Source organism: Thalassophryne amazonica, chromosome 1, assembly GCF_902500255.1.
Source record: "Thalassophryne amazonica chromosome 1, fThaAma1.1, whole genome shotgun sequence".
Taxonomy (NCBI): Eukaryota; Metazoa; Chordata; class Actinopteri; order Batrachoidiformes; family Batrachoididae; genus Thalassophryne; species Thalassophryne amazonica.
This window is the reverse complement of record NC_047103.1, coordinates 121,617,733-121,631,029: the sequence shown is the minus strand read 5'-3', so window position 1 is coordinate 121,631,029 and position 13,297 is coordinate 121,617,733. Positions and strand designations below refer to the sequence as shown.

At 42.9% G+C, this 13,297-nt stretch overlaps 1 pseudogene; it reads left to right on the top strand.

Annotated features, from left to right (window-relative positions):
* The first annotated feature begins 736 nt into the window (after positions 1 to 736).
* The window catches only part of LOC117513685, a 729,285-nt pseudogene continuing 716,724 nt past the window's right edge, over positions 737 to 13,297 (top strand).

Below are 13,297 nucleotides of genomic sequence, written 5' to 3'. Positions count from 1 at the left end.
CTATGGCAAATCCAGGGGGAGATCTAGCACACCCTAGCACCCCTTGGTGCTGCCCATGGTGGGCAGCTGTTGGAGTAGTTTGGCCAAAGGTCAAGGTCAAGGAAATTTTTATCTGAAAAACAACCTTTCTTTATATAGCTGAACAAGTAAGAAGCATAGATGATAGATGGATATAACGATCAGCAAGATACGTATTTGCATTTGATTGGTATGAATGACTCATAATGAAGTCACGCAGAAGTCATATGATGAAGTTAAAAACACTGCTGCAGACAAATATATATATATATATATATATATATGTATGTGTGTGTGTGTATTACACATACATTTATATTGTGTTGTGCTGAACACACAGGGTATGCATCAGCCCTTTCATTGACTAAAATTTTGGGTTTTGATAGTGAAGACTGAAAAAACGCCTATTTTGGGCCTGTGGTGTCATATATTCTCACCTGCAAAATAAAATCAAGATCACTTCAGGTCACTTGTGACTTGTGCTGCTTATTGCAGGTTTCTGGTGGCCACTGTTTTTTGAGAATATTCATGTCCTTGTTTTGATTCGTTTAATTAAAAACACTTTGATCCTGATGAGACCTCCTCCTGTTTTCTGGTGCTGCTCTTCTACATCTTAAAACCCAAATCCAGAGCGCTAACCTGTGCGCGAGCACCGGTTGAAGCTCATCTGGCGCGCGCGCCGGCCAAAGCGCCGTACTCACGCGCCATCCGCGGAGGCGCGCGGCGTGACGGTCTCGCGCCAGGCTGTCCGCTCTCCTTCTGTCACTGCGAGCCGAAAACGCAACAATGTAGAGAACGAGCGGCTAGCGGCTCCGTTTGAAGTGCCATTGAAGCGTCGTGTTTGTGCTGACTGTGGGTGAAAATGGCGACGGGAACGGGCTGGCAGCCCGCGTACAACACATCAGCGAGCAGCGCTAAATACAGCCCTTCAACATGCAGCGTGCTGTACGACGGAACCGTGACGTTGGAATACACCCAGGACCTGCACCTGAAGATGAGCAAGAAGATAGCGCAGCTCACTAAGGTGCGTGGATGTGAATGAACGCATGACATCGGCTGTGTGGCGCGCGCGTTTGGAGCAGGATGCAGATGGAGTAGTTGGTGTGAGATGTAATCCCAAATCACGCTGCTGCTGCTGCTGTGGGGACCCAGGACAGCTTTGTCTCAGCCCGCTGCCGTGTGATCATCTGTGCAGGAAGCTTTCAGGAGCAGGCTGACGAGCTGAACTCACCTACAAAGAGTTATATTGTCACCATCCCAGGCTGCACTGTGAAGCGTGTGTGTGCGTGTTGAACCTGAGTGTTGTCATCACAGGGTTTGTGTTAAGGCTGAGTGACGTTATGTAATGTTGGAGGGATGCAGGGCTTTGTTTGTTTGTGATCCACCTGAAAGCACAGCAGCTCTTCTGGAGAACTAAAAAGATCTGCTCTGTCTACAGCATCTCTGGGTTCTGTTTAGCGCAAACATATTCTAAACCACAAGGGCAAAAATTAGAACGTATATCTCCATCAGGAGCCACACAATCCTATCTCAATGATCTCTTCATATGATTGTAGTTGCAGGAAGAGCTGCAACTAATCATTGTTTTCACATTGAATAGTTGCTCAGTTAACGGATTAATTGGAAAGAAAATGAGATACCCACATGCACTCTGCTATACAAATTCCTTGGATGTGTCACACACACAATTTGCAAAATTGTCCCTGAATTACATCACAATTCTGAAACTGCACAACACTCCTGTAAATATGCAAGGCTGTGGTCCAGAAGCAGAAAAAATGTTCAAATTTCCAAACTTTTTATGTGTTACATATTACAAATTTAAGAATGCTTGGAAAGCTGAAATATTTCTGCAGTCTGTTGAAACCTTTAATCACAATTTTGATCAACACATGAGACTAAGATAAATAATTTCCATACATATGTTGTCTTATTGTCTAGGTCAGATAAATGAAGAATAATACATAATGTAAATCCCATATTTTTGTTTTATTACTTCTGATTACATTTTAAAATAATTATTATTTTTAACTACCTCTCACGGCTCACCTGCAGTACATTGATGATCCACCAGGGGCCACAGCTGACTTTTTTGAATCTCTGGTTTAAACCATTTAATATAAAATAAATTGCAAGGTTGCTATGCAACTGAGACATCATGTTTAGAGCCTCCTTCCAACACTGAAAGCGTACAGTGCACTTCAAGAAACTGCCGATAGTTTCAGGAGTGCAAAAAAAAGGTTTCCCAGTTCAGAAGCTGTGTGGAGGACATGTATTGCTGTATATGTACAATATATATTGGTGGTAGTAAATCATTTGTCATGAAATACCTGATTTAACAAACTGGTCAGTCTTTATACATATAACTAGATTGGGTAGTGTGACATTTTTCAAGGGTGCAAATAAATTAAGCAAAGCTTGTATAATGAGATGGAATGGCATGTGAGTCCAGGATGTTTTTAGAACCTCACACCTCAATAATTTTTAGAAGAGGAACTCTCAACCCTTTTATTTCCTGTTAATTATGTAATTTTTAAATGTTAATTTACTGTCTTTATGTATTTATAAATTGTTTAGGTTCTTGCTATCATATAGACACTATCTATATTATAATAGCCAAGTGGCCTCTGTGTGCGTGCGTGCATACGTGTGTGTGTGTGTGTGTGTGTGTGTGTGTGTGTGTGTGTATGTGTGTGCACTCAAAAAACTGACTCATTGGATTGGATTTCTATCTAATAAATATATGTAGTCCTAACTAAATTAAATTAAATTATCTTGCATGAATGTGCTTTATTTGAGTTTTGGATACATATATTTCATAGATGGAAATCCTGCTCATAAATGAATTGAATTCATCCAAAAACTGGGGAGAGCTGACATTTGGCATTTGGCGTGCTTATGTATTTTAGGTCAAGGATGAATACTGTGAAAATAGAAAGTTGATAGGACAAATGTTTTTGGAGAAATTAGTATTTTTAGCCAACCAGTACAAAATGGCCATTGTGCTGCAATGCACTATGGGAGTTACTCTTACTATGAGTTATGTCTCATGTTGGTACTGTAAACCTTGGTTCTTTGGGTCTGTCCTGGATCAAAGAGACTCTGTTATCACAAAAGTTACAGTGTATTATTTCATATGAGGTTGATCAGATCTGGTGCTCTTTCAAACAAAGCTCATTCAGGGGCTCCATCCAAAAAAGACCCTGAACACAGTTTACAGAAATATTTTATAGACAGTCTGACACAATGGGTGGACTCGGATTTCTATTGGCTAGTGGCCGCTGAGAGGCATGTGTGTAATGAAAAAGATTATGTCATGTTTAAGCCATGTGCACTTGAAAAGACGTAAAAACAGGGCCTTGGGTTGGTGACTAACTGGTGAGCCCCTGCCTGCTGTTACTTTTTTTCACATGATAACAAGATAATAGAAGATGCTAGCTATTACAAGATGTACTTTCAGTGCAGAAAAATATCTTAACAAGAACACAGTGAGTCACTATGCATATATCAGGGACCTATTAACCCAGTGCAAAGTTGCTGACCGTCATCACTCCAGCAGGGTGGTCAAAGCTCTCGATTTACCGATCGATCTACATTCCGACCCTCACCTATGGTCATGAGAGTTGGCTCATGACCAACAGAACAAGCTCGCGAGTACAAGAGGCCGAGATGAATTTCCAGGGTGGCTGGGTGCTCCCTTAGAGATAGGGTGAGGAGTTTGGAATCGAGCTGCTGCTCCTCCACGTCAAAAGGAGCCAGCTGAGGTGGCTTGGACATCTTTTTCGGATGCCCCCTGTACGCCTTGCTGGAGAGGTGTTCCGAGCACGTCCCATCGGGAGGAGGCCCCAGGGAAGACCCAGGACACGCTGGAGAAACTATGTCTCGCAGCTGGCTTGGGAACACGTCGGAGTTCCCCCGGAGGAGCTGGGGGAGGTGTCTGTGGATCGGGAGGTCTGGGCGGCTTTGCTTGAGCTGCTGCCCCCATGACCCGACCTCGGATGAAGCGGAAGAAAATGGATGGATGGATATACGAGGTCTGTGATGAAAAAAGCGGTCCTTTTTATTTTTTTCAAAAAATAAATGGGTTTGATTCATATGTTTTTACGTCAGACAAGCTTGAACCCTCATGCGCATGCGTGAGTTTTTTCACACGTGTCGGTGACGTCATTCGCCTGTGGGCAGGCCTTGAGTGAGGAGTGCTCCACCCCGCCCATCGGAATCTCTTTGTCTGAATAGCCCCTGCGGACGGCGTGCGTTGCTAACATTTTTTCTGGACCTGTGAGGGATATCCGAGTGGACACTATTCGAGAAATTAAGGTGGTTTTCGGTGAAAAGTTTAACGGCTGATGAGAGATTATGGGGTGTTTCTGTTGCTGTAAGGACTTCCCACGGAGCGGGACATCGCGCAGTGCTTCCAGGCACCGTCGTCGGCCTGTTTCGACCTGAAAACATTCTAATTTAAGGCTTAATTCACCCAGGACGTTGTGAGAGAACAGAGAAGATTCAGAACAGGCTGGCATGAGGACTTTATGTGGACATTCCACTGTTTAAGGACATTTTGTAATGAATAACGTGCGCGCAAATTCGCAGAGTCGTTTCCGTGATGAGTCGGCGAATCTGTGTGCGCCGCGACAGGAAAAACACCTCCGTGTTGAAAACCATTTGTAAAATTCAGGCGACTTTTAATGGCTTTCAACAAGTGAGTAACTGAGAAATTGTTTAACAGCTTGGGCATGTTCCAACTTGCCCGTTAAGGTTTCCAACGGAGGTGTTTTTCCTGTCGCGACCCCCCGCGGTCGGGTCCGGCCCGACATGCGACTCTGCCCGCACATTCTTTCATTACAAAATGTCCGTTAACAATGGAATGTCCGAATAAACTCCTCATGCCGACTTCTTCTGAAAGTTCTCTGTTCTCTGACGACTTACTGGGTCAACAGAGCCTGAAATGTGGAAGTTTTCAACTTGAAATGGCGAAACGTTGCCGCCTCGAAGCGCAGATCGCCGTCAGGCACCGTGGGCTGTCCTTACGGCGACACTACCAGACCAAAATCTCTCATCAGCCGTTAAAATTTTTACTGAAAACCAGCTGAATTTATTGAATGGTGTCCACTCAGTTGTGCCTTACAGTTTTGAAAAAAGTTTGATCAAACAAAGCAGCAGTCTCTGAGCCATTCCTAAACAATGAAAAAATCGACGAGAGGGTGGGCCACTCCTCACTCAAAGACTGCCCACAGGCGAATGACGTAACCGACAGGCGTGAAAAACTCTCGCATGCCCACGAGGGTTCAAGAGAATCCCACGTAATTCAATCACACGTAATCACACGTGATTCAAATCCATATGGTTTTGAAAAAAACATAATAAGGTCCGTTACTTTTATCACAGACCTCGTATACCCTGGTCTCAATGAAGATATAGAATATTGCCATTTCCTCTAAAGACTTTATTGTCCTAGTGATATGCAATGTGTTATTTATATGTTTGACATATTATATCTGATGGATTTTTGTATTGCTGGGCTGACATGAGGCCCCCTGTTGGCCACCTCTGTTTTTTGTTTCAGCTTTGACTACCCTTTATCTGACTTTGTTCTCATTGGTTAAGTGGTGATCTAATTGTTCACACCTGATAACCCACCCATTTTGAGGTTTTTAATCAGAATTGTCTCAGAATGAGAGTGTTCACTTTCTGATGAAGGCTTCTAGCCAAAACGTGTCGAAGTGCTTGTTTTTAATTATGATTTGCCCATAAAATAAAGGCATTTCAACTTTTTCATCAGATGAGTGCCTTGGTATCCTCTCAAGACTTTATAAGACATTATGTTCATTAAAAAGATTACATTTGTGCATGTCACTCTTTTTTTCTAAGTCCGCTGTTGATTGTACCTGAGAATCCCCTGCAGCTCTGTAATTCCGTGCCATGCAATGACGATGTGCGTGATGTGCGTATATGCAGTTTTTCTGGATTATACATTTTTATGGATTTGTTCCTCAGTGAGCTCTTCTTTCTACAATCATCTACTGTACCTCCAAATCAAATGTAAGGTGTACTATGCCCTCCATGAATTGCACATTATTTGAGTGTCATTTTCCAACTTCGTGTAGTGAAGTTTGTTATATTTGCGGACTTTTGTGCCAAACGTATTTGATCTAAATCGGTGTACGCACTGCAAAAACTTTTAAAATATGACAGGAAATGAAGGAGTGAAAAGTGACAAATCACAGCCTTTGCATCTCTGATTTAGCAGATGCACGTCAGACTGTGGGTTCCGGGTCTGAGTACAGTTTAAAAATAATTAAATAAATAAATAAACTGCTGATCTTTTAATCACGGAAATACGGTACCCACTTTCCTTGAATCAGCGAGTGTCAGTGCTGAACTTCATTTCGTACCTCTGTTACTGGGCACTTTGATCCAGACTGCTCTGTTTGGTACATGAGAGGGGTTTTTAATGATAGTACCTTCCTTCCCACACAAACACTTAACACCTTTTTTTTCTTCTGGTTATAGTTGAGATTTTGTTGTGAAGGAAGAAAGGAGAGAAAATGTCTGTCATCATTATTATTGTTCCTACTTGTACTAAGGGTGTGAGCATTAATATCACATACTCTGTCTCTTATTTAGGTATACACACACACACGCACGCACGCGCGCAGACACACACCTTCGCACACGCACGCACGCACGCAGACACACACCTTCATACTGTATTCTCAAGCTCAAAAAGTGATGTAAGCTGCTTTTGTTTGTTTGTCTTCTTGTCTGCTTACCTGGTTTTGCACTTTATTTGTCTCCTGTCACCTTGTTGGCTGTTTTGTAAGTACAACCCCAATTCCAATGAAGTTGGGACATTGTGTAAAATGTAAAAAAAAAAAAGCAGAATACAATGATTTGCAAATCCTCTTCAACCTACATTCAATTGAATACACCACAAAGACAAGAAATTTAATGTTCAAACTGATAAACTGTATTGTTTTTGTGCAAATACTGTATTTGCTCATTTTGAAATGGATGCCTGCAACACATTTCAAAAAAGCTGGGACAGTGGTATGTTTACCACTGTGTTACATCACCTTTGCTTCTAACAACACTCAATAAGCATTTGGGAACTGATGACACTAATTGTTGAAGCTTTGTAGGTGGAATTCTTTCCCATTCTTGCTTGATGTACAACTTCAGATGTTCAACAATATTTCTCCGTTGTCGTATTTTGCGCTTCATAATGTGCTACACATTTCAATGGGCGACAGGTCTGGACTGCAGGCAGGCCAGTTTAGTACCCGCACTCTTATACTGCGAAGCCACGCTGTTGTAACACGTGTAGAATGTGGCTTGGCATTGTCTTGCTGAAACAAGCAGGGACATCCCTGAAAAAGAGGTCGCTTGGATGGCAACATGTGTTGTTCCAAGACCTGGATGTTCCTTTCAGCATTGATGGTACAATCACAGATGTGTAAGTTGCCCATGCCATGGGCAGGAACACACCCCCATACCATCACAAATGCTGGCTTTTGAACTTTGCGCTGGTAAAAATCTGGATGGTCTTTTTCCTCTTTTGTCCTGAGGACACGACATCCATGATTTCCAAAAACTATTTGAAATGTGGACTCATCAGACCACAGCACACTTTTCCACTTTGCGTTTGTCCATTTCAAATGAGCTCGGGCCCAGAGAATGCCGCGGCATTTCTGGATGTTGTTGATGTATGGCTTTCGCTTTGCATGGTAGAGCTTTAACTTGCACTTGTAGATGTAGCGACGAACTGTGTTAACTGACAATGGTTTTCTGAAGTGTTCCTGAGCCCACGCAGTACGATCCTTTACACAATGATGTCGGCATTTAATGCAGTGCCGCCTGAGGAATCAAAGGTCACAGACATTCAGTGTTGGTTTTTGGCCTTGACGCTTACATGTAGAAAGTTCTCCAGATTATCTGACTCTCCTGATTATATTATGGACTGTAGATGATGGAATCCCTAAATTCCTTGCAACTGAACATTGAGAAACATTGTTCTTAAACTGCTGGACTATTTTTTCACATAGTTGCTCACAAAGTGGTGATCCTCGCCCCACCTTTGCTTGTGAATGGCAGAGCCTTTTGAGGATGCTTCTTTTATACCCAATCATGACACTCACCTGTTTCCAATTAGGTGTTCTTTGAGCATTCATCAACCTTTCCAGTCTTTTGTTGCCCCGTACCAACTATTTTGAAATGTGTTGCAGGCATCCATTTCAAAATGAGCAAATATTTGCACAAAAACAACAAAGTTCATCATTTGAACATTAAATATCTTGTCTTTGTGGTGTATTCAGTTGAATATAGGTTGAAGAGGATTTGCAAATCATTGTATTCTGTTTTTATTTACATTTTACACAACGTCCCAACTTCATTGGAATTGGGGCTGTAAAGGAAAAAAAAGTTGGACATTTTAACATGGAGTTGAATGCGAAGTTGCTGTTTTGGAGCCAGCCATTCAAAGAATTGCAACTTTTTCTTCTGGTAGGGCTTCAAATGAGGCCATTGATGTTTCCTGCATAGATACACCCTCACACTCTACCCCCTAATTTAAAGATGCATTTCAGTCAAAATCATCTTGTCCTATTCCTCAGTGATGTTTCACCTTCACACTGTGATGTGTGCTCGCAGTTGTTCACTTTTGTACTTCTTTCACTTCTTCAACTCTACTTGGGATTGGAATCAAGAACAGGTTCCAAATGAGAACCCCTTCCAAATGTTTCTTTCCATCAGAATTATATGCCTTAGATGTTATCGTTTCCTGTTATAATTGCCACCATCTTTCTCTGACAGTTCGACATTGCAAAACCTGCATGTCGTTACTTCATGACACCAAACTGTATATCTAGTATCAAGGAAAATGGTTGCATGCACACTTGGACTGGTAATCTGTGATTTTGGGCATTTGCCCGGTGGGCCGCTGCACGTTTAAACGTGCGTGGGCTGGCCCTCCCAAGTTCACACCGGCCCCGTTCTCTACTTTGTAACTGCGAGTAGGTAGTGACGACTCAAAAAAACGTTATTGAGGTTTAACTTTTACTATTAATTGATAGGGAGGTACGTGCAGTTTATATACCCTTTACTTGTAGTAAACATCTTTGTGACGGTTGGAATATGGTGTAATTTTCTTTTTCTTTTTTAAACTGTAAAATCCTTGCAACAAACTAAATTATAATAAATATTACTTTGTTTAAGCAAAACTACGATGTTCCTCATGTATTTGGCAGATTTATGTCCTAAGATTTTGCAAAAAATGTGTTGCGGTGCATGGGGGTATGCATCTAATGCTGTCGTTTTCCGTCTGATGTGCAGTGTTGCCAGATTGGGCAGTTTAGGATGGCCGTCTGCGGGTAAAAAATGTTTTTCTGTAGATTTATGGCCGTAGAGATCAATAGACTTTTGTTCAAATTGGGCGAGATTTAGTGCATCCAGGCAGTTTTTGAGCGTTTTTTTGGGCTGGAAATCATCAGTCAGTCACATCTGGCAACCCTGCTGATGTGATGAGTGGCGCAGGTCCATGGGAACACGGATGCATGTCGCGCATATATTTTCACTAGATAAATCATGGAAAGAGGTGGCAAAAAGAGGAAAGGGGGAGCGGAGAAGATTCGGGACAAAAAGCAGAAAGCTCTACAAGCTGAGGCTTCTGGGTGTTTTAAAAAAGATCATTTGTTTGCTGTGGCCAATACTACTTCTAGCGTTGCTGCTAGTGCTCCCGACGTCCCTACTACAACGGGCGAAAATGCAACTTCAACGGGTGAAAATGAGGACAACTTTACTGGAGAGGTTAGTCCAGGCTCAAAGCCAATTGATGTCTACGTTGGGTCGGAATCGGAGGATTCCGTGTCCAGTGAGCAGCTCGTGGGAAAGGATGCACAGGAGATGACAGAACCTGAAGTTCATCATGCTAGTGCTTCTACTGTCAACGTCCCTTCAGCTACGTCTGAGGCCGAACCTGCTATGGATTATTTCAGCCGCCCGAACCGAAATGAGCGGTCTTTATTTTCTGAAAAACACCCAACACTGAACACAAAAAAGACCCTGAATAAGTGGTTGTGTTCCCCGAGACTGTCTGCTGTAAGGTAAGATAAACTAAACACACACACACACACACACACACACACACACACACACACACACACACACACACACACACACACACACACACACACACACACACACACACACACACATTACCTCTCTCTCTCTCTCACACACACACACACATACATTACCTCTCTCTCTCTCTCTCCTCTCTCTCTCTCTCTCTCTCTCACACACACACACACACACACACATTACCGCTCTCTCTCTCTCTGTCACACACACACACACACACACACACACACACACACACACACACACACACACACACACACACACACACACACACACACACACACATTACCTCTCTCTCTCACACACACACACACACACACACACACACACACACACACACACACACACACACACACACCACACACACACCACACACACACACACACACACATTACCTCTCTCTCTCTCTCTGTCACACACACACACACACACACACACATTACCTTTCTCTCTCTCTCTCTCACACACACACATTACCTCTCTCTCTCTCTCACACACACACATTACCTTTCTCTCTCTCTCACTCTCTCTTACACACACACACACACACACACACACGCACGCACATTACCTTTCTCTCTCTCACTCTCTCTCACACACACACACACACACACACACACACACACACACACACACACACACACACACACACACACACACTTTGGAGACACAAAAGCTTGTTTTCCGCATGCGCACAAGGGTTCAAGCGTTTCTGACGCAATCACACGTGGTTCAAATCCATATGGTTTTTGAAAAAAATAATAAGGTCGGATACTTTTCTAATAGACCTCGTACATCCGGGTCATTGCAGTGACATCCGGCAGAAGACGGAGCGCTCCCACCTTCAGTCCGATCCCGCATTGAAATTGATTTTATCTGTTAGTAATGTTACTGTTATACACGTCCTGGTTTCAGCATCCAAAAGTAAGCTGCAATGAATGTGAGATACAGCTTTGCATGCTCAGATCAGCGGCAACATCGACAGCGGGCGACGTTCTTGCCCGATGCCTCGCTTTCTGCCTCCACTGCGCTTACTGAGTCTGCATGCTTGGTAAACGCTGAAGCGGCCCACTCACATCTCCCCCGTGTCTGCTGTGCAGCCAGCACCACGTCCCTGTTTACTGAATGGAGGTGCAACAAACTTGGCAAAAGTCCAGAGACTATGCTCGCTGTTTTGATGCGGAGCGGCTGGTGACACCTGTTGCTGCAAGGACAGACTTTCCGCAGCACTGCACATCTTGGTAATCGGAGCCGCAGAGCTCCGTGGCCGCTGAGAGAGTTTTATATCTTTTTAATGACTTGGATTCTTTGTGGGTCCCGCCTCCGTACCCCGCGACGGTAACACCGGAGGCGAAAGACAGTAGATTTTCAATGCGACACCACTCAATCAAACGGGCGTATGAAAAAGTCCCCCAAAATAATTTTCAAGCACAAATAAAAGAAATGTGTACTCACCAAACGTGCTGCAAGACAATATGAAGTTTTAAAAAAAGTAGATCCTTCTGTATAAGACAAGAAAAAGGTGCAGATGCAAAGTGACGTATATCCACAAATTACACTTGGCGAGCACAATGCATGCTGGGATAGGGTCTTTTCCCTGACGTCTCGGCAGCGTCCTAGATGTGATGACAGTTTTGCGGAGGGCTAAATTTTAGCTGTAAATTTGTCATTTTTAAATGAAGATTTCTCCGTTGAATGACAGATCTGGGCTTGCAGATTTACTTTACTACATTCAGAAGGATCTTATGTGTAAAAAAAAATATTTTTTGGTCCAAAGATCTGACTGCATTTATTTCAATGCAGGTCTACATTAATGTCTCTTTAACCTCTTGATCTGTCCCTAAATGTTTCAGATCTGCAGTGATTAAACCATTACTTAAGAAATCTAATCTTGAAGCCAGTGTATTGAAAAACTATAGGCTGATATCATATCTATCCTTTTGCTCTAAAAGTCTGGAAAAGGTGGGTTTCACAGCAGCTTGTGGACCACCTTACTGAGAATAATCTTTTTGAGTCACTGCAGTCTGCTTTTAGAAATTATCATTCCACAGAGACAACTCTCACTAAAGTGGTGAATGATCTTCTGCTTGCAATGGATTTGGACACCACTATGGTTCTGGTGCTGTTAGATCTTAGTGCTACATTTGATACAATGGATCATCATATTCTACTCGATAGACCAAAGAATCATTTTGGGATTACTGGGAATGCCCTTGCATGGTTGAGATCATACCTCATTGTGTTTTGTACAATAACACTACCTCTAACCTTAGTGACATGAAATTTGGGGTTCCACAGGGGTCTGTCTTAGGCCCCCTGCTTTTCTCCCTTTATACTGCACCCCTTGGGCACATATGCGGCATTTTGGGATTACCTTTCACTGCTATACTGATGATACTCAGTTATACATGCCGATAACTGCTGGTAATCTCATCCACATAAAATCCTTAGAAGATTGCTTTCTGCATAAGTCATTGTTACCTGGCTGAGTTTGTTATTCTAATACAGTTTAAAAAATCCTTGCATTATTTAATGTGGTGCCTTCTCAAATGTTTGATTCCAGTCACCACAAAGGGTCTGCCTTCCCCGAGTGCAGAATTGCTAAGTGGGGAAGACATTCTGGTGTCTCACAAACTCACATGAACACTCTCATCTCAGAGAGAGTCACGCCCACAGGGCTCTGTGGTCATGCCTCAACTCAGAACACCCCCTCCCCTCCCCTCTGGTTCACACACAGATGCTTCATAACAGATGAGTTTGCTGAATTGAAAAACTCTGTGGGCATTATCGCGATTAGTCGGTGGAGTCCAAATCTGTACCGTCAGCCAAAATTATAATGTTTAAAGTAGGGATCGGGCCCGATCACGTGGTTTCAGACTTGATCGAAATCGGATGTTGCATCCTGATCAGTAATCCGATATAGATTTCATCCTCATTATTTTGATCAGCACTATTTCAAGCTCATTATTGCAAATTAATGGGCCTTTCAAGCGTCGGAAGCTTCAGAGGCGTCAAGAATCTAAAAAGCATTATTTTCAATGAGACGTGTTGCTTTTTAGAGTCGTCAGAAGCGTCGCGTCAAAAGCCGAACTAAAGTGACGCTTCTGACGGGAGCGCACATTGCCGCTTGTCAGTAGGCTGACAT